The sequence below is a fragment of the Lissotriton vulgaris genome, chromosome 10 (genome assembly GCF_964263255.1).
Source record: "Lissotriton vulgaris chromosome 10, aLisVul1.2, whole genome shotgun sequence".
Lineage (NCBI taxonomy): Eukaryota > Metazoa > Chordata > Amphibia > Caudata > Salamandridae > Lissotriton > Lissotriton vulgaris.
Window position 1 is genome coordinate 514,762,317 of NC_141698.1, and position 21,904 is coordinate 514,784,220.

The window sequence follows — 21,904 nt, forward strand, 5'->3', positions numbered from 1 at the left end:
AGAGAAAGAGAGAGAGAGAGATTATCCAGTCTGGCGCCTGAAGAGTATGAAGGTGATGAATCTCACATTTGAAATAGACGAGGAAGGCTTGTTCTTATGATGGATGTACCACTCCCCATCGTACCCTTTCAATCTGTGAATAGTGGACTTGTAACGAATGTTATGTTTGACATGTGCTAGGTGAGCTATTTCTTTTTTTTTGCCCTTGCATGCATCTTTAATATATGATTAAAAAAAACAGAATATTTAAAAAGGAAAATCCCAAATGCTACACTTGCTATTCAGATTTCTGAGCTAATGTCTGGGGTGGTGTCTGTAGGACAAATAAGTGAAAAAACAGAAAAATACTCCCATTCAACCCACATTCAGAAGTTTTCTAAAAAAGGCAATAAGGAAGTAAACACAGCACAGGCATTGACTGGTCCAAATGCACCACATGTTCTGCTCCTCAATGGAGAAGAGCGACAGAAGGGACACTTGAGGAGACTGTTTCTAGAATATGTTTATCCATTTATGAGCAGTGTCTATGCAGGTGTTTTGGCAAGGCATTCTAGTCACTCACCATACCATCCTCAAAATGTAAATGAAAAGTTCTGCACTTAAATCGTACAAGAAAAGCAGGCCATTAAGTCTTCCAGCGCTGCAGCTTTCACCATTGTTCGAGTATAGAACATGGATTTTTTGTGCTGAAAGACTGCTGCATTCGAGGGAAACTATTTTATTGAGACATTAATTAATTACCATGGGTTCCCTTTGCATATTTAGGCTGCTTCATTAACAATTCCAAAACATATGTGAAGGTCGCAGTGGCGGAGGTAAAAATGAAATGGAGCCATCTTTCCCAACATGGCGAGTGGACAGAAAATGATTGAGGAGGACGGAAGCATGAAGGTTAGGAGATGCTAAATGAAAACCGCATGTAAAGAGCACAGACTTCGGTCCAACCACACAGAAACTGAACGGGTCACTCTTTTTATTCTTATAAACTAGCGGGAGCAGTGGCGCTTGGCCCATGTGCGCGCGCTATAAGAGTGCCCGCAAGCCATGCGCTTAATCAGCCATGAAGATGGAGTGAGTGGCGCGCGCGCAAGAGCGAGCACCAGACCATATGTTTTGAATTATCGCATCTGTGTCTGGGCACCATAATTCAAAACATATGGCGCATGTGTGGGTAACGGCAAGCAATAGGCCACACACGCACGAGCCTGTACTGAGCTTTTCAAAGCCCCTTACTAAAAGTCTCGCCAGTGCAGCGCATGTGCGCTGCTGCAGGCTCAACATAAAAATGAAAGTAAGAAGAAGAAAATTGGCCCGTGCAAAGTGATGACTCCTGCCAGATCTGAGCCAGTGACGTGAAGATAGAGATAGGGACTTTCCAATCATGTGCCACAGGAATTTTACGAGCACTCGACTGCCAGATAGGAGACCCTGCTGAAGTGACTGCAACTCTACTGGAACATTCTGCCTTCACGAGAAAAGGAGAGAGTGGTAAAATTGCTAAATACATCTTTTTCTGGAGACAGGTAAAATGCACATATCTAGACAGCCCTCTCCTTCACGCTGCAGTAGTGCAATGGCGAGCAGACAGGTGGGATTAAAGGCGTCTGTGAGGCTTGGAGGAGGACGATCATCCAGGGCATGAGAACCACAGCCCTACTGTGAGTTGGATCAAATGGTGGGGTCAATCTGTGAGAAGAAGCCAAAAGCCCAGTTTACTCACTGAACCATGGATCTCAATTGGACAAGTCTAGGCTGAGCCCGTGATGGCACATGGACCTCGTCTCATCGACTCGATCTATCGAGGTCCAATGGCTGCATACAGAGCTGATGTATTCTGATGTTCTCGTGAATATGGGATGTTCCAAGAATACTAGTCTACCTAATTGAACAATGGCGCGGAAACCAAAAACAGGCTGAAGATCATACACTATGGAGGCAGTAGTCATAGGAGGACCAGACTAATGCGTGTACAAGGATTCCACACAGACCAATCCCAAACAACAGCTGGAAATTAAACAAACATTCACATGAACATTTCCATAATAATGAACTTTTCAAAAGTGACAGTTTTCCGTCTGTCCACCAGCCTAATGACTGTGAAAACTGCAAGGAAGATAAAGCAGACAAAGTGATAGTTTGTACCTACCAAAAAGTTGCTAGCGCATCACCACTCAATTGTGTGTGTCCAATAGAAACAGATGGTCCATGGTGTGTTTGCTACACAAGGGCTTTCAAACATGAGGAGGACGTGTGGTACCACCAGGTGAGATGAGGGAGACTGCTCGAACAAGCAGCAACTGCATCCATCCAGTACAGAAAGCGCCACATCAGTAGCCACCCTGTTGGCCGTGCTTTCCTGACAATAGTGTTTCGTAGTTACTATTTTATGCCCACCTTCACAGGTTTCTAAGTCAACTACACGCATGCAAAAAGGGTTCTTGGTGGCTGGTAGTTCAAAGACTCTAACGGATTCTGAAGTCAGGGCACTAAAGCGTGCTCTTTAAGTCAAAACAGAGGCTGCAGATAACAATGATTTTTAAAAAAGGGAAATAAGTTAAGCCCTCACTGCTGATAGCTGTAATCAGCAGATCACCCTGGAATCCCAGCATGGCCATCTAAGCCTTTCATCCTTCAGATGTTAAGCAACATTGACAATGGCCTCAGTAGAAAATACACCATTAATGCACCCTGAGGCCACAACAACCATATTGGACATCACTTACATTTTCTTAGCAAAACAAAAAAATCCACACTTTACCCCATTGAGGGGGGCGCTAGAGAGCGCGCAAGCAGCATGGCTGCACTGATGTGAGGCTCCTGCTTCCTGGAACTGATATCCTTCACTTATCCTGATCAATTGGGCGCTAATTGGGGTAAATTGTCGAGAGATCGGTGGCGCTACCCCGCGGCTACAAGTGGAGTGAAGTGCGGAAGGATCGGCGGCGGACAATCGGAGCGGGGGGCGCCTGAAATCTGAGCCGCGCCGCCCGCCTGACCTGCATGGAGCTTTGACTCGGCTGCAGTGACTGGGAAAGGCCGGGGATTACCACGAGGCAACCAGGCCGCGCGTCCGGCAACGACACAGTGAATCAGCGTTCTCGCTAACAACCGAGTCACGGCGCAGAGGCGGACTGCCGGTGCAACAGGACGCCAAGGAGGCATTTGTGGAGATAGTACTGCTGGGGGTGGCGGCGCAGTTTTCCATGAGGCCACTGCGCAAGAGACTTTGCCGAGAGCCATAATGGTGTTGCGATTTGATTGATGGATGCGGACATACTGACGGAGGCGGGGAGGACTGTGTAGGTGAATTTGTGGGGAGCCCACATAGCGCAGCGGTGGAGGATTGGCGCGTGTCCCCCCCCCCGCTGTGAAGATCTAGTGAACACCGGGGCAGGATAATAAATATACTGAGGAGGCCGGACATACAATGGCGGCTGCGGGAAAAGCGCCTTTGGCAGGAGAGCCATTCCGAGGTGTGGGGACAGGCTTCCCGAAGATACTGAGCAGTATTCTTCCCCTACACGCCTCGGTTACGATATGGAACAGTCTGTGTGATGCCCGTGGTGAGAGGGGAGATGGGCAGTGGCAGTGCGTGGATAGCCGGCTGAGACGAGAGTGCAAGAGGAGTGAGACCCTTACTGGCCGGTGCGGAGCGCCTGAAGCGACCTGCGACAGGTGCGATCAACCCCCTTGGAGCGGCAGAGCATTGGGTGGTGGTTTGACAGGGACTGTGACTGCCGGGCCACCACGAGTACTCCACTCCCATATTGTGGGTGCTGGATGTCACAGGCTGCTGCGGTTTTACGGACTTAGCAACCTGCTGCCGTTGTGTCCTACAGGGCTTTGGAAGGGGCTCAAGTAGCTCCGTGAATCGCCATACATTGGTGGAGAAGGCAGCTGGTGATGCTTCAGCGGGACACAGTCTTGGGCAAGTAGCTGACCCAGTGAGGTGAGAGCTGCTGAGAAGCGCTGGAAAGAGCAAGCTGACGTGACAAGAGTGCGGGGCAGGATCAGCTGTTGACGACGAAAGGGCCATGTGGTGACTCGGGCTGGCCCTCACACTTCACCCTAGACTGGTGGTTGCCTTGATTACTCCTGATACATACGCAGAAGGCGTCGCACTCTTGCTGAAATATGGGGAAGACCGACACTCGTCAACCGAAACTAAATTTTGAAGCTGCAAAGAAGGGAAGCAAATCTACTGCTGACGACCAGGAGCAGGACTTGGCTGAGTGCGCTGGAGGGGGAGCCAATTCACAGGCCTCGGACATGGCCAATATACTACAAGAGATGCGGCAAGGATTTGCAACAGTGGTGGACAAGGTGGACCGGATGTCCTCTAGGATGAATGCCATTGCACATAAGCTAGATGGCCAGGAAGACTGCATTAAGGAGGCAGAAAGACACATATCAGAATCAGATGACGTCACTGCAACCCGTACAGTGCAACTTATGAGAATGGATAAACTGCTACCCGTCATAGCTGCAAAAAATGAGGACTTGGAAGCGCGCAGTCGGCGCAACAACATACGCGTCATAGGCTTACCAGAATCGACAAATACTGGTAGAATGGAGGACTATATAGAAAAACTACTGCTGGAGTCCATAGTCAAAGACGCCTTTTACTCGCAGTTCATTGTGGAAAGGGCGCACAGAACCCTCAGTCCACGTCCGGTGCCGGGAAGCCCCCCACAACCTATAATTGCACGATTACTTAATTATAGAGACCGGGATGTAGCCCTCAGAGCTGCGAGAAACAAGCAGAAGTTGACATATGATGATAACACCTTTTCCATATATCCAGACTTCACACCTATCGTGCAAGAAGATCGCCGCAGTGTTTGTGGAAGTCAAGCGGAAGTTGCGATCGGAGCAAATTGATTACGCACTCCTCTACCCAGCCAAGGGAAGCAGCGATTCTTCACGTCTCCCCAGCAAGTCGTAGACTTCCTCCGAACATTGAAATGAGCAAACCGGGGTGGAGAGCGACTGGAGGCCTCGCAGTGGAATGGTGACATGAATGAAAATGAGGATCTGGAATGACTGACTCCAGCAAAGTAATCTGCACACATCCAAGGAAACTATTACGGATTGGTAGGCTTGGTCGGACAATCTAGCTGATGCGAGATGAGATCCTTCCAGTATGGCTCAATTGTTTACATGTCATTGTGGTTCCAGGCCTGCTCCCCCCTCCTCATGATAGGGCCGGCAGCGCCTTCGGAGGAGAACTTAAGGGGAGTGAGGAGACTGCATAGCTGTCTAGAAGGTCCCCCAATGGGTATTACCCCATGGAAGTACAAGTTCTGAACTATGAGGGGAGGGTAACAGAAGTGGGGTTCCAATTTGGAGGTAGGGTGGGAGGGTGGACGTGGGATTCTGGCAAGATTGGGTTGCTTCAGTGGGTGGGGGGAGGGAATTTGCAGTTCTTGTTGATTAGACGTAGGTCTGTGGGGGGGTTTGTTCGAGGGGGTTATTTGGTACATGTGGTTGTCAATAAGCACATCCAAGGGATTTACTGTATGGTCGATTAATATTACTTTGAAATGTCGTTGTTGTACTGGAGCCGCAGTTGTTGAGTGACTAAAGGTGGTGGATCTGGAACAGAGGCGATGCTATCCGATGGAGCACTGTAGAGATGTACAAGGCCTAGCTCATGACCCCCATTGACAGCACTAAACTAAACATAATTACATGGAACGTACGGGGGCTGCGTGACCCGCGTAAGAGACGCCAAATACTATCCTATCTTGACAGACACCAGGTACACGTAGCAATGCTGCAGGAGACACACTTCAACCCAAGACGTATCATCACATTTGCTTGTAAATGGGCGGCACACAGGATCTTTTCTTCTTTCTCTTCCTATGCGAGAGGTGAGGCGATTCTGGTTAAGAGGGGCACTCCGTTCACACTAACGGGAGCCACGTGGGATGCCCAGGGGAGATATTGCCTGACTTGGGGGAGGTTGGGGTGTGATTCTGTTACCCTGGCCTGCTGTTATGGTCCTAATGTGGACGACCCCCAGTTCATTACAGAACTATGATTGTGGACATTGGGTCCAACCATATTGTGTGGGGAGGTGACTAACATTGCGCGGAGTCCGGATATTGATAGGTCCCACCCAGCTCCCCATCATTACACAAAAGCCCGTGCCATGCTGCATTCCACACTCACGGACCACAATCTGATAGATGCGTGGAGACACTTGCACCCTAACGACCTAGAGGGAACCCACTTTACTGCGCATGCGGCTACTGGGGCGAGACTGGACTATATTTTCTTGAGTGTCGGGCTATGTCCAGCGATTTTACAAGTACAACACTTAGCCAGGACTTACTCGGATCATGCACCGGTACGGCTTACATTATCCTCCACAGATTATGGTCCTCCCAGAAGTAGCTGGAGGTTGCAACCTACCATACTACTAGACACTGTGTTTCAGGAGGAGCTCAGAGAGGAGATCAAAGATTTTTTCATACGTAATAAGGATTTGGTAGATAGCGTAGAAATTATCTGGGAAGCTTTCAAAGTGATGTTACAAGGTTTTTGCATAGCAAAGGGTGCTGGGATGCTTAAAGATATTTTGAACACGTTACGTACACTTGAGACCAAACTTAAGTCATTGGAGAGCAGATTAGCTACTAGGCCGGATGGCATATCCAAAAACAATCTCAGTTTAGATCGAAACTCACAGCCTACATGGATGAGGCTCGCAGAGAGGCGAGATTTCGAGGGAAGTATTGGACGGCCCGCCGCTGTGGCGAGGGGGAGAGGCCTGGGAAGGCGCTGGCAGAGACGATTCGGAGGTCATGAGGCTCTAATGTAATCCTAGAATTGGAAGGGTTGGACGGCATTGTATATAGGGACACTGCGACCATACTTAATGCCTTCACTGAGCACTACACGGCATTGTATACAACCACTAGGACGGGAAAATTGAACCTAGACGCATATTTGGACGATATATCGCTGGGGTGGTTGAACGATACACAGCAGACATTTGTGCGTGCCCCGTTTGAGCTTGACGAGGTCAGGAAAGCCATCATGCATATGCAGTCGGGTAAGCCCACGGGGTCGGATGGTATCCCAGTCGAGTTTTATAAAACCTATATTGATATGATGGCTCTGTAGGAGAGTAGGGTCTGCAATCCTATGATCACCCAGATTTTTTGCTTTTGTTTCACTGGTTTACGACTTTCTCTGGCTGTGGGCCTGCTAATCAGACCCACAGCCTAGCTGTTCTCTAACTAAATTACAACGTGTACCTTAGGTGCATTTACCAATTGGTACTGGGCCACCTTATCAGACCCTGTAACTCAGGGCATAGGTGTACCCAGGGCCTACCAGGGGCTGAAGCATGTATTATGCCTCCCCTGGCTGGCCATCTAAATCTGACACAACTGGCTGCATGACAGCTGGGGCAAGGTGGTGTAATCACCCTTTGCTTTAGATATAGTATACCTATATCTAACCCTAAAAATGGACACACAGATTCCTATCAGTCACTCCTATGGCAGGCCTTGACAATCCTGAAGGCAGAGTGCTTTGAATCGTGTGAGATGGTGCTCTGGCATGAGCTGAGCCCGTTTGCAGCTTGCGGAACCAAGTCCTAATAGCTGTTCCATGATAACGCGTACCATATACTCTTAAGTGCATTATAATCCTCGCGGTAAAATGCTATCTTTGGTATCGCTTTATCAAAACATTTCGAGTAAGGTGTCATACGAATTGGAATACTAACCCCTCGCCAATTCTGGCGACGGGGTTAGCATTCCACCCTTCTAGAGGGACAGGACATGTATGTAACTGTGAACCCCGGTTAAAGTAACTCGAGCCTCAGCATCACAAAATGGATGCTGCCACCACAGACACGAGTCTGACCCCCTACAGCTGGGAGTCCTTCCAGCGAGGGGAACTTGGACAAAGGGTTTCCTGTCAGGGGCGGTGCTCACACCATCCCAGACAGGGTTTTGTGTATCCTGGGTAGGCAGGGCTTTTCAGGAAGGTGACTGCAAGTGGCACCCCGGTGCTCACTACGCATCTGCCGGCTAGAACCAGTTCCAGGGGCACACCAGCCCCTGGCCTGGGGAAAGTCCGGCATGGGAGAGGGGTGTAACCACCCCCCTTCCTGGTCCCACCCCTAGGGCAGGACCTAGTCGCATACCCACCCCTTTCTTTAGGATAAAGGCAGGAGCGGGGACCCTTCCAAATTAGATCATCTTTGAATAAAGAAACTCCACGAAAGGAATTCTCGACTCTTCTCAAGATTTCTCCCTTGTGACTAAGGAGTAGTCACCCTGCATCCGCAGGCACCATCTAAGAACTCTGCGGTTTGCTGCACGTCCTTCCTCCGGAATCCGACTGACCAGCTTGACGAGACCCGGCTTCCCTGGCACCTTTGACCTCTACCTACCTCTACAGCTAAGCTGAGAACCGTAGGTGCGACGAGACCTCGAGGGACCGGCCATCATCAGAACTGCACGACTTCTATCCAGCACGACCGCCGAGGGATCCTCTGGTGAGTGCTTTGGGGTCTGAGAAGCCCCGACCCTGAGCAGCTCCAGCCCCGAAATCCAGCCCCCCAGCATCCAAGAGATCTGCGTGGGGCCCTTCTGCTTTTTGGCTGCTCACTGCGTTGTCTGGCTACTAGCCCGCTGGCTTGTGGCCTTCCCGATGACGCCCGACGACAACAACGCTGCTGGTCTGGTTGCTCCAGACTGGCCCTTGCTCCCTTCCAAAAGAGGAGCACCCCGGACCCTCCTGGTCCACTCAAGACGCCATTTTAGGTCCACCACGTGGGCTTGAATTTGCCAAGACTTGTTGCCCCATTCCTGGGTCCAGCGACGTCGACAGCATCAACCATCGTGGGACAGCTCGCACCTCCATCCTGGTCACCGACAACGCCTCCTGGTCCGCGAGTCTGCAGAGCCCAGCGTCGCCCACTCACCTGGTCGAGGTGACTACCATCCGGTGCCCTCCTGGTGCCATCTGATCACTGGCTAGTGGTTAAGAACTTGGTCCCCTCTGCTTTCAGGTGTCATCCATCTTCGATCCAGGCTTGGATCACTTCGAACAATCTTCACTGGTCGCCTGCCAGCAACTCTTTCTTCAGGCTCCTGGTTCGTCAACGAGGATTCCCGACGCCTGAACATACCCATGCAGCCGCAGCCCCTGGGCTAGGTAACTTCGGCATTTCGGTGCCCCAGCATAGCCTCACTATCCAAGGGTCCAGAGTCACTGTCGTTTTCGACCTACCTTATCGGGTTCGCCCGAGAACACTAACTTTGCTTTTACTAACTCCCATAGACTTTGTCCCGCATCCCGCGTGAGAGTGCACACTCTGCACCTGAGTCCCCTAGCCCTCCTACTAGTAATCTGAAGGTTCAGTAACGTTGTCCTGGCGATTCCAAAGCCAATTAGTCCAGTACTTACCTGCTAGTAATTTCGCATTCCACTTTCATAGTATATGGTTTTTCGTGCCCCTCGGGCATTTGTGTAAATTGTGCAACTTAAAGTATTTTCGTAAGAGTTTTGTTGTGTGCTTAGTACCCTGTCCTCATAAAGAGTACAGGGCTGTTGTGATCTAAATAAATACACTGTTTATTTTCATAACACTTGTGTGGTGTCCTTTCACTTGGTGTTCAAGGGGTATATGTGATGGGTTAACAGCTGGCTTAACACGCCCTCTAGAGTTTAGCCCGAAGACTGCTCTTGTCCATGCTACTAGGATAGCTGGTCTATCGGTTGACTTACAACCAATCACCATAAGGGTTGTTTGGACTGATACATAGTGATCACTAGAATAGTGAACACTGAATATCAGGCCAACTTCTCACATTGGTGAGCAGCGGTTGGGATTTGAGCTTGCTGTTGTTTTACCACACGTATCCTAAGAATATCTTTGTGAAAGATCACATAGGTTAAGGTACATATAACTTAGCTTAGAATACTCTGAGTTCTACTGAACCAGCTGTTGTAGTTTAACAAAGCTTAGCACACCTTGACTACAACTCTTAGCAAGGGATCAGTGGGCAAACAAATAGTGTAGGTAGGTGCATCACTCACACCACACTAGAAGCATGTCTAACCACGGAGAGTCTTCAGAGACCCCTCTTGTGGTTTTGGACCCTCCACAGGTCCCTTCCAGATATGCTGCTCTTAGTTTCCAGGAGATGAGACAAGTGTGTACCTCCAGGAAACTAAAACAGGGTTCAAACCCTACCATTCCTTTTCTGATTGGTCTCTTAGAGACTTATGATGCTAGGAGGGCTGCTAACACAGATCCTTCCCATCCAGATGGGAACATGCCTCCCCTAGAGGGAACCCAGGGTGACCCTGACCGACACCTCCAGGCAGCAGACAGTGCTGAGGAGGGAGAGGAAGACGAGTTATCTGGGGATGAGGCAGAAACAGGTCAGGTAGAAGTCAGCAGACTCACTAGGACCAACTTAAGTAGGCACTAGAATGGATTTGGGGGACCCCCAGGGCCACTCTCAGGCAGACTTAACATTGGGAATGGATGAGTTAGATCTCTAGCAAGAGGTTCTAATAGATCCATTCGAACCAATGGCTCTCAGGCCTCTTCTCATAGAGGGATGTCCTCCCCTAAGAGAAGGGAGCACGAAGCTAAGATGAGGGAAGCCAATCTGAGGATTGAAAGGGAAGAACTTGCCCTGGCCAAAGAGAGGCTTGCCTTTGCTAGAGAGCAAAAGTTAAGTGGACTAGATTCCGCTGGTGGCAGCATTCTCCCAAGAGAGAACAGGAGTTTAGATACTAGACACCTGAGTAATATAGTGCCCCCCTTTAAACAAGGGGATGATATCCACAAATGGATAACTGCTTTGGAGAGGGCTTGCACTGTACAGTGTGTCCCCCAGAGTCAGTGGGCAGCTATCTTGTGGCTCTCCTTTGAAGGTAAAGGTAGAGACAAGCTCCTCACTACTAGAGCTGAGGATGCTAATGATTACCAAGTCCTGAAAAATACACTGATAGATGGGTTTGGCCTAACCACTGAGCAGTACAGGTTGCTGTTCAGGGATACCCAGAAAACTCAGTCTCAGGATTGGTCTGACTTTGTAGATTGTGCCACTAAGGCTTTGGAGGGCTGGTTGCTGGGCAGTAAGGTTACTGATTATACAGGATTGTACAATCTGATCATGAGGGAACAGATTTTAAACAATTGTCAGAACCAGTTGTTGCATCAGCACCTTGTTGACTCGGATCTGACCTCTCCCCAAGAATTGGGAAAGAAGGCAGACAGATGGGTCAGAACAAGGGTTAAGCAGAACCAGGGCCAGAACCAGGGTGGTCAGAAGAAAGCAGACCAGAAGGGTAAAGATACCAAAGGCGAACAAAATGACCAGAAGTCTTCGACAGGTCCCCAACAATCCAAAGAGGGTGGGGGTCAGGCTTCCCAGAAGAAGAAGAATCAAGAAGGCCAGTCTAAAAGGTGGTGCCAATACTGTAAAAGTAAAACTCACTGGTTTAGTGAGTGCACCAAGAAAGGAGGGCAAACTCCTGCCACTGCAGTCCCTAAGGCAACTGCACCCCCTAGTACAGCCAGCAGTGGTAGTGCACCTCCCAAGGGATTAGTTGGGTTAACCTTGGGTTCTGAGGGGTATGACAACTTAGTTGGCACACTCACTCAGGCTGTCCTTGTCTGTACAGGGGATGTGGATATATCCCCTGATGTCAGTCCCAATACTTTGGGCAAATACAGACAGACACCTTTGATAAATGGCAAAATGGCTCAGGCCTATAGGGACACTTGTGCCAGTGTTACCATGGTGACACCTAACTTTGTGGACCCTGGACAGATCATGCCAGGTACAGATTTCCTGGTGACCAATGCCAGCAACGTCACTACCAGTCATAGTATGGCGATTGTTGCTTTCTCCTGGGGAGGGGTAAATGGCCAAAAGAAGGTTGTAGTTAGTTCAGACCTCCCAGTGGATTGTTTGTTGGGCAATGATTTGGAGTCATCACAGTGGTCAGAAGTGGAGCAGAGGACTCACATGGAGATGTTAGGCTTGCCAGCACATGTGCTTGCTGTGACTAGGTCACAGGCCAGAAGATGCCCCACTGAACAGGTGCTGGATCCTGGAACAATGGACCAGACACTTTCCAAGAAGAAGAGCAGGAGGGTTAAGGCATTGCCTTCCCCCTTGCCCCAGGTTGAGGATCAAGTCTCAGAGGAGGCTGACCTACAGGAACTGAGGGAAACTGAGCCTAAGGAATTTGAACTTGATCAAGTTGAATTTCTGGGCTCAGGGGGACCCTCCAGAGCAGACCTGGGGAAGGAACAGTTAGCCTGCCCTTCTCTTGAACCCCTCAGACAGCAGGCTGCTGCTGAGGCTGCAGGGAACGCCACAGGTGCCCACAAGGTATACTGGGAAGATGGACTCCTATATTCTGAGGCAAGAGACCCCAAGCCTGGTGCAACCAGGAGGCTGGTCATCCCCTTGTCTCTGAGAGGTTTCCTTCTCACCTTGGCCCACGAGATTCCCCTTGCAGGTCACTTAGGCCAGAACAAGACTTGGGACAGAATTGTCTCACACTTTCACTGGCCTCACATGAATGAAGATACCAAGGAGTTTTGTCGCTCCTGTGTCACTTGCCAAGCCAGTGGTAAGTCAGGTGGCACCACAAAGGCCCCCCTTATACCAATGCCTGTGGTGGGGGTGCCCTTTGAAAGGGTGGGGATTGACATTGTTGGACCAATGGAACCCCAAACAGCATCAGGGCACAAGTTTATACTGGTGGTGGTGGACCATGCCACCAGGTATCCTGAAGCTATTCCCCTTAGGACCACTACAGCACCTGTTGTGGCAAGAGCCCTAGTTGGAGTGTTCTCCAGAGTGGGCTTCCCTAAGGAGGTTGTCTCTGACAGAGGTGCAAACTTCATGTCAAGCTACTTAACTGCTATGTAGAAGGAATGTGGTGTCAACTACAAGTTCACCACACCCTATCACCCACAATGCAATGGGCTTGTTGAAAGGTTCAACAGGACCCTAAAAGGGATGATTCATGGACTACCTGAAAAGCTCAGGCGTAGATGGGATGTCCTGATACCCTGCCTTTTATTCGCTTATAGAGAGGTCCCACAGAAGGGGGTTGGCTACAGCCCTTTTGAACTTTTGTATGAACATCCTGTAAGAGGACCTCTGTGTTTGGTAAAGGAAGGATGGGAGAGACCTCTCAAAAAGCCTGCAACCAGCATAGTGGACTATGTACTTGGTCTCCGCTCCCGGATGGCTGAATACATGGAAAAGGCATCTGAAAACCTTAAGGCCAGCCAAGAAATCCAAAAAGCTTGGCATGACCAAAAGGCTGTCCTGACTGTCTATCAGCCTGGACAGAAGGTGTGGGTGTTGGAGCCAGTGGCCCTAGCAGCACTCAAAGACAAATGGTCTGGGCCCCACACAATTCTTGAGCAAAAGGGAGAGGTCACCTACCTGGTGGACCTTGGAACTCCCAGAAGCCCCCACAGGGTGCTTCATGTGAACAGGCTCAAAGCATATGTTGACAGGAAGGACATGAGCTTGCTCATGGCCATAGATGAGGGACATGAGGAAGAGAGTGATCCTCTCCCAGACCTGCTCACTCAGAATCCTGATGATGGATCAGTAGATGGTGTTGTCTTTTGTGGCAGCCTCTCTGAACATCAACAGAAGGATTGCAAACAAGTTCTTCAATCCTTCAGGCATATGTTCTCTCTAACACCCAGTCAGACCAATTGGTGTACCCATGAGGTTGACACTGGTGACAGCTTGCCAGTTAAGAGTAAAATCTACAGGCAGCCTGATCATGTTAGAGACTGCATCAAAACAGAAGTGCAGAAAATGTTGGAGTTGGGAGTCATTGAACCCTCAGATAGCCCTTGGGCTAGTCCCGTAGTTCTAGTGCCAAAGCCTCACACCCAGGGTGGTAAGAAAGAGATGAGGTTTTGCATAGACTACAGAGGTCTCAATGCAGTCACTAAGACTGATGCCCACCCAATACCAAGGGCAGATGAACTTATAGATAGATTGGCTTCTGCCAACTACTTAAGTACATTTGACCTGACAGCTGGGTATTGGCAAATCAGGTTAGCTGAGGATGCCAAGCCCAAGACAGCATTTTCAACCCCTGGTGGACATTATCAATTTGTGGTAATGCCCTTTGGTCTGAAAAATGCACCTGCCACCTTCCAAAGGCTGGTGAATCATGTTCTCACTGGGCTGGATGACTTCTGTGCAGCGTATCTTGATGATATAGCTGTCTTTAGCTCTACCTGGGAGGATCACCTGGTCCACCCGAGGAAAGTGTTAGAGGCACTGCAAGCAGCAGGTCTCACTATCAAGGCCACAAAGTGCCAGATAGGGCAGACACAGGTTGTATACCTGGGCCACCTTGTAGGTGGAGGCCAAGTTCAGCCACTGGAGAGCAAGATACAGTCAATCAGGGACTGGGCTCCTCCAACCACCCAGACTCAGGTTCGAGCTTTCTTGGGCCTGACTGGTTACTACAGAAAGTTTGTCAGGAATTATGGATCAATTGTGACTCTACTTAATGAACTGACAAGTAAGAAAATGCCAAAGAAAGTTCAGTGGACAGCAAGCTGTCAAAAAGCATTCGATGACCTAAAGCAGGCCATGTGCACAGCACCTATCCTCAAGAGTCCAGACTACTCCAAACCATTCATTGTCCAAACAGATGCTTCTGAGTTGGGTGTGGGAGCTGTTCTATCTCAACTGAATTTTCATGGTAATGACCAGCCCATTGCTTTTATAAGCAGATGGCTGACCCCCAGAAGAGAAAAATTGGTCAGCTATTGAGAGGGAGGCCTTTGCTGTGGTTTGGGCCCTGAAGAAACTGAGGCCATACTTGTTTGGCACTCATTTCAAGATTCAGACCGACCATAAGCCCCTCTTATGGCTAAATCAGATGAAGGGTGAAAACCCCAAACTGCTTAGGTGGTCCATTTCCCTACAGGGGATGGATTCTACAGTGGAGCATAGACCTGGCACTGATCATGGCAATGCAGATGGGCTCTCCAGGTATTTCCACTTAGAGCAAGAAGACTCACCTGGTCAAGGTTAGTTTATTGTCCCAAAGTTGGGGGGGGGGGGTCATGTAGGAGAGTAGGGTCTGCAATCCTATGATCACCCAGATTTTGTGCTTTTGTTTCACTGGTTTACGACTTTCTCTGGCTGTGGGCCTGCTAATCAGACCCACAGCCTAGCTGTTCTCTCACTAAATTACAACGTGTACCTTAGGTGCATTTACCAATTGGTACTGGGCCACCTTATCAGACCCTGTAACTCAGGGCATAGGTGTACCCAGGGCCTACCAGGGGCTGAAGCATGTATTATGCCACCCCTGGCTGGCCATCTAAATCTGACACAACTGGCTGCACGACAGCTGGGGCAAGGTGGTGTAATCACCCTTTGCTTTAGATATAGTATACCTATATCTAACCCTAAAAATGGACACACAGATTCCTATCAGTCACTCCTATGGCAGGCCTTGACAATCCTGAAAGCATAGTGCTTGGAATCGTGTGAGATGGTGCTCTAGCATGAGCTGAGCTCATTTGCAGCTTGCGGAACCAAGTCCTAATAGCTGTTCCATGATAACGCGTACCATATACTCTTAAGTGCATTATAATCCTCGCGGTAAAATGCTATCTTTGGTATCGCTTTATCAAAACATGTCGAGTAAGGTGTCATACGAATTGGAATACTAATCCCTCGCCAATTCTGGCGACGGGTTTAGCATTCCACCCTTCTAGAGGGACACGACATGTATGTAACTGTGAACCCCGGTTAAAGTTAACTCCAGCCTCAGCATCACAAAATGGATGCTGCCACCACAGACACGAGTCTGACCCCCTACAGCTGGGAGTCCTTCCAGCGAGGGGAGCTTGGACAAAGGGTTTCCTGTCAGGGGTGATGCTCGCACCATCCCAGACAGGGTTTTGTGTATCGTGGGTAGGCAGGGCTTTTCAGGAAGGTGACTGCAAGTGGCACCCCGGTGCTCACTACGCATCTGCCGGCTAGAACCAGTTCCAGGGGCACACCAGCTCCTGGCCTGGGGAAAGTCCGGCATGGGAGAGGGGTGTAACCACGCCCCTTCCTGGTCCCACCCCTAGGGCAGGACCTAGTCGCGTACCCACCCCTTTCTTTAGGATAAAGGCAGGAGCGGGGACCCTTCCAAATTAGATCATCTTTGAATCAAGAAACTACTTTCCACGAAAGGAACTCTCGACTCTTCTCAAGATTTCTCCCTTGTGACTAAGGAGTAGTCACCCTGCATCCGCAGGCACCATCTAAGAACTCTGCGGTTTGCTGCACGTCCTTCCTCCGGAATCCGACTGACCAGCTCGACGAGACCTGGCTTCCCTGGCACCTCTGACCTCTACCTACCTCTACAGCTAAGCTGAGAACCGTAGGTGCGACGAGACCTCGAGGTACCGGCCATCATCAGAACTGCAAGACTTCTATCCAGCACGACCGCCGAGGGATCCTCTGGTGAGTGCTTTGGGGTCCAAGAAGCCCCAACCCTGAGCAGCTCCAGCCCCGAAGTACAGCCCCCCAGCATCCACGAGATCTGCGTGGGGCCCTTCTGCTTTTTGGCTGCTCACCGCATTGTCTGGCTACTAGCCCGCTGGCTTATGGCCTTCCCGACGACGCCCGACGACAACAACGCTGCTGGTCTGGTTGCTCCAGACTGGCCCTTGCTCCCTTCCAAAAGAGGAGCACCCCGGACCCTCCTGGTCCACTCAAGGCGCCATTTTAGGTCCACCGCGTGGGCTTGAATCTGCCAATCCTGGGTCCAGCGACGTCGACAGCATCAACCATCGTGGGACAGCTCGCACCTCCATCCTGGTCGCCGACAACACGTCCTGGTCCGTGAGACTGCAGAGCCCAGCGTTGCCCACTCACCTGGTCGAGGTGACTACCATCCGCTGCCCTCCTGGTGCCATCTGATCACTGGCTAGTGGTTAAGAACTTGGTCCCCTCTGCTTTCAGGTGTCATCCATCTTCGATCCAGGCTTGGATCACTTCGAACAATCTGGTCGCCTGCCAGCAACTCTTTCTTCAGGCTCCTGGTTCGTCAACGAGGATTCCCGACGTCTGTACAGACCTATGCAGCCGCAGCCCCTGGGCTAGGTAACTTCGGCATTTTGGTGCCCCAGCATAGCCTCACTATCCAAGGGTCCAGAGTCACTGTCGTTTTCGACCTACCTTATCGGGTTCGCCCGAGAACACTAACTTTGCTTGTACTAACTCCCATAGACTTTGTCCCGCATCCCGCGTGAGAGTGCACACTCTGCACCCGAGTCCCCTAGGCCTCCTACTAGTAATCTGAAGGTTCAGTAATGTTGTCCTAGCGATTCCAAAGCCTATTAATCCAGTACTTACCTGCTAGTAATTTCGCATTCCACTTTCATAGTATATGGTTTTTCGTGCCCCTCAGGCATTTGTGTAAATTGTGCAACTTAAAGTATTTTCGTAAGAGTTTTGTTGTGTGCTTAGTACCCTGTCCTCATAAAGAGTACAGGGCTGTTGTGATATAAATAAATACACTGTTTATTTTCATAACACTTGTGTGGTGTCCTTTCACTTGGTGTTCAAGGGGTATATGTGATGGTATAACAGCTGGCTTAACACGCCCTCTAGAGTTTAGCCCGAAGACTGCTCTTGTCCATGCTACTAGGATAGCTGGTCTATCGGTTGACTTACAACCAATCACCATAAGGGTTGTTTGGACTGATACATAGTGATCACTAGAATAGTGAACACTGAATATCAGGCCAACTTCTCACAGGCTCCCATACTGCATGAGGTCTATGAGGATGCACTGGAGGTAGGGCGTCTCCCCCCTTCCATGAGAGAGGCGATCATCGTCTCCCTATTAAAACCAGGGAAAACACCGCGCCACTGTGATTCGTATAGGCCCCTGTCACTGCTCAATTGTGATGTTAAAATATTAGCTAAGCTCATAGCTAATCGTCTCAGTCTACTCATGGAACATTTAATACTGCCTGACCAGTCGGGATTTGTGTCCGGGCGTGCAACATCCCATAACTTACGGACCATATTCACAATATTGAATAACGTTTCTTCGGAGTTACCTTTGGCAGCAGTTTTCCTGGATGCCACAAAGGCTTTTGACTCCATTGAGTGGGACTATTTGTTTGGTTTGATGTCCTGAATGGGGTTCCTCCCCTTTTCCTTTCCTGGATATGTTTGTTGTATTGCTCACCTACAGCTAGAATAGTGATTAATGGCAAAACTTCTGAGGGTTTTTCAATAACGAGAGGTTCGAGGCAGGGTTGCCCCCTGTCCCCCCTGTTGTTCGCGATCGCGGTGGAACCACTGGCGGCTAAATTGCGTCAGCACCACCGTGACAGAGCATTGCAATGCAACATGAGGCAGATATTGGTTTCCCTCTAATCGGACGACATTACACTCTGCATACGAAACCCCCAACAGAACTTAAATATTATCCTTCGAGAATTTATAGTGTTTGGATTGCTTTGAGGGGTCCAGATAAACTGGGGTAAGTAGAGCATCTTTCCCCTTACTGATACAATGAGTCGCTTTCCCTTGGACTATCCGATGGCATGGTGCGAGGATGAACTGAAATATTTAGGCATCCGTGTGACGAGGGATAGAGATGAATTGATGCGTCTTAATTACGGGACCGCTATGGTTCGAATTGCGGATAATATATCAAAATGGATTACCCTCCATCTCTCCATGGAGGGCGTGTCTCTTTGATAAAGATGGTTATATTATTTCAACTATTGTATATGTTTCTTAATATACCCTTTCACCAGGGGTCATTTTTTTTTAAACAGTTGTGGTCAGAACTAACGCGATTAGTGTGGGGGGGTAAAACCGCGAGATTACGGTAAGATGTATTGACGAGGCCTTATTCTCAGGGTTAATTTGGTGTACCTAATTTTGAATTAAACTATTACAGCCCACAGGCGCATTATGCCCATTTTTGGGTGCATCAATCACGTTATATGCCCCTGGTGGCGGCGGAGCATTGGTTCACTCTTCCCGTCCCCATTGAGGCGGAGGTGTACATTCCGACCCTCATGCGGGATAAGACGCCGACCACGGTGAGTTGCACGGTGGCGGCCTGGGCACATGTGAGTAAGATGTTGGATGCACCTATGATTTACTCGCCATTGTTACCGCTGGTATATCATCCCGCCATGCCTCTTCTTCAGGAGACACTTTTCCACAAGTTTGAAGATCACACTAGGATACACAACTGGGGGGACATGTATCAAGAAGGGTCATTCCGCACAGTGGCGCACGTGTTCCAGAATATAACACAGACACCCCTAGAAACCTTCCTATACATTTGCCTGCGGCAGGGAATTCGCTCAATTACTCCTGATTTCCCTTCGGAGCCACCGACCTTTACACCGCTACAGCTGACACTTCAGAACGAGATGGCTAAACGGCTGGTGTCAATACTATACAAAGCAGTACACTCACAGAAGATTGAGCAACCTGCAAAGGCAAGGGAAAGGTAGGACCTCGAACTGGGTATAACTCTGAGGGATAAACAGTGGGAATTCTGCTCGCTGCAGACTGAGCGAATTTCAGCTAGCAGTAGGCTTAGGATTATCCACTATAAATTCCTACATAGACTGTATTATACCCCAGCCAGAATGTATAGATACAAATTGAGGGATACCGACTCGTGTGATAGGCGTCATGCTGAAGGCGCTGACTTCCTGCACCTGGGATGAGGCTGTCCGGAGATATATAAGTATTGGGCGCAGATTTTTCAGGCTCTGTCCACTATGATTAATGCCCGGATTGACATGTCCCCACTGAAGGCTTTATTGGGGTATGTGGAGCAGCTAAGGGCAGAACATCGTAAATGTGTGGCCTTGACGTTGCTTCTAGCTAAAAGGAGAGTGGCATGCCGCTGGGGAAGAGGGAGAGCACCCAAGTTTAAGCTGTGGCTTCATGATCTATTATATTGTCAGGAACAGCAGGCGATCTATGCTATCACACCAGCTGGATTAGACCTGAGGGAGGGTCTGGGTGCTAGCTGCCTCAATAGTGGTTGACCTGTTGGGTTGTGGTGGAGGTGCCCCCTTGCCCGCCTACCCTTTCCTCAATATGACCTGTTCTAGTCCCTGGGTTTCTATTGTTTCATTTCTTTTGTAATGGGTGTGTAATTTATCTGACTGGTTTGCTCTGATATAACAACGTTGAACAATGTAACAGGAAATAATTGATTTGCAAGACGAACACTAAATGTATGTTTATGACACATTGAAATAGCTGTATGTGTATGACAACATGTGTACCACGTTTATGGTTGTTTTCTAAAAATCAATAAAAAGATTTTCACAAAAAAAAACACTTTACCCAAATGAGCTTCCCATGACAGCATCATCAAACACCTTCCCTTCCAGCGGAAATCTCAAACATGACAGTCGCTGGAAGTCTTCCAGACAGCAACTTCGTCTTCAGGCCCAGCTCCAACCCTAGGAATCGGGGTCTCCCTGCTACTGTGGTAAATAGACTTCCACCACACTGTCAGCAGACACACTAGATATCATTGCTTATAGCAGGAACACAGCCCACTGTTGGAAATGGCAGACACGCTATCAACCAACGGTAATGGCAGACACGCTATCAACCAAAGGTAATGGCAGACACGCTCTCAACCAACGGTAATGGCAGACACGCTGTCAACCAACGGTAATGGCAAACACGCTGTCAACCAACGGTAATGGCAGACACTCTGTCAACCAAGGGTAATGGCAGACACACTGACAACCAAAGGTAATGGCAGACACGCTGTCAACCAACGGTAATGGCAGACATGCTGTCAACCAAAGGTAATGGCAGACACGCTGTTAACCAAAGCTATTGTGGTAAACAGACTTCCACCACACAGTCAGCAGACACACTGGAAATCATTGCTTATAGCAGGCACACTGCCCACTGTTGGAAATGGCAGACACGCTTTCAACCAACGGTAATGGTAGACATGCTATCAACCAAAGGTAATGGCAGACACGCTGTCAACCAAAGGTAATGGCAGACACGCTGTCAACCAACGGTAATGGCAGACACGCCGTCAACCAACGGTAATGGCAGACACTCTGTCAACCAAAGGTACTGGCAGACACGCTGTCAACCAAAGGTAATGGCAGACACGCTGTCAACCAAAGGTAGTGGCAGACACGCTGTCAACCAACGGTAATGGCAGACACGCTGTCAACCAACGGTAATGGCAGACACGCTGTCAACCAACGGTAATGGCAGACACGCTGTCAACCAAAGGTAATGGCAGACACTCTGTCAACCAAAGGTAATGGCAGACACGCTGTCAACCAACGGTAATGCAGACATGCTGTCAACCAAAGGTAATGGCAGACACGTTATCAACCAAAGGTAATAGCAGACACGCTGTCAACCAGCGGTAATGGCAGACACGCTGTCAACCAACAGTAATGGCAGACACTCTGTCAACCAGAGGTAATGGCAGACACGCTGTCAACCAAAGGTAATGGCAGACACGCTGTCAACCAACGGTAAGAGGCAGACACGCTGTCAACCAAACGGTAATGGCAGACACACTGTCAACCAACGGTAATGGCAGACACGCTGTCAACCAAAGGTAATGGCAGACACGCTGTCAACCAACGGTAATGGCAGACACGCTGTCAACCAACGGTAATGGCAGACACGCTGTCAACCAACGGTAATGGCAGCCATGCTGTTAACCAAAGGTAATGGCAGACACGCTGTCAACCAACGGTAATGGCAGACACGCTGTCAACCAACGGTAATGGCAGACACGCTGTCAACCAACGGTAATGGCAGACACGCTGTCAACCAACGGTAATGGCAGACATTCTGTCAACCAAAGG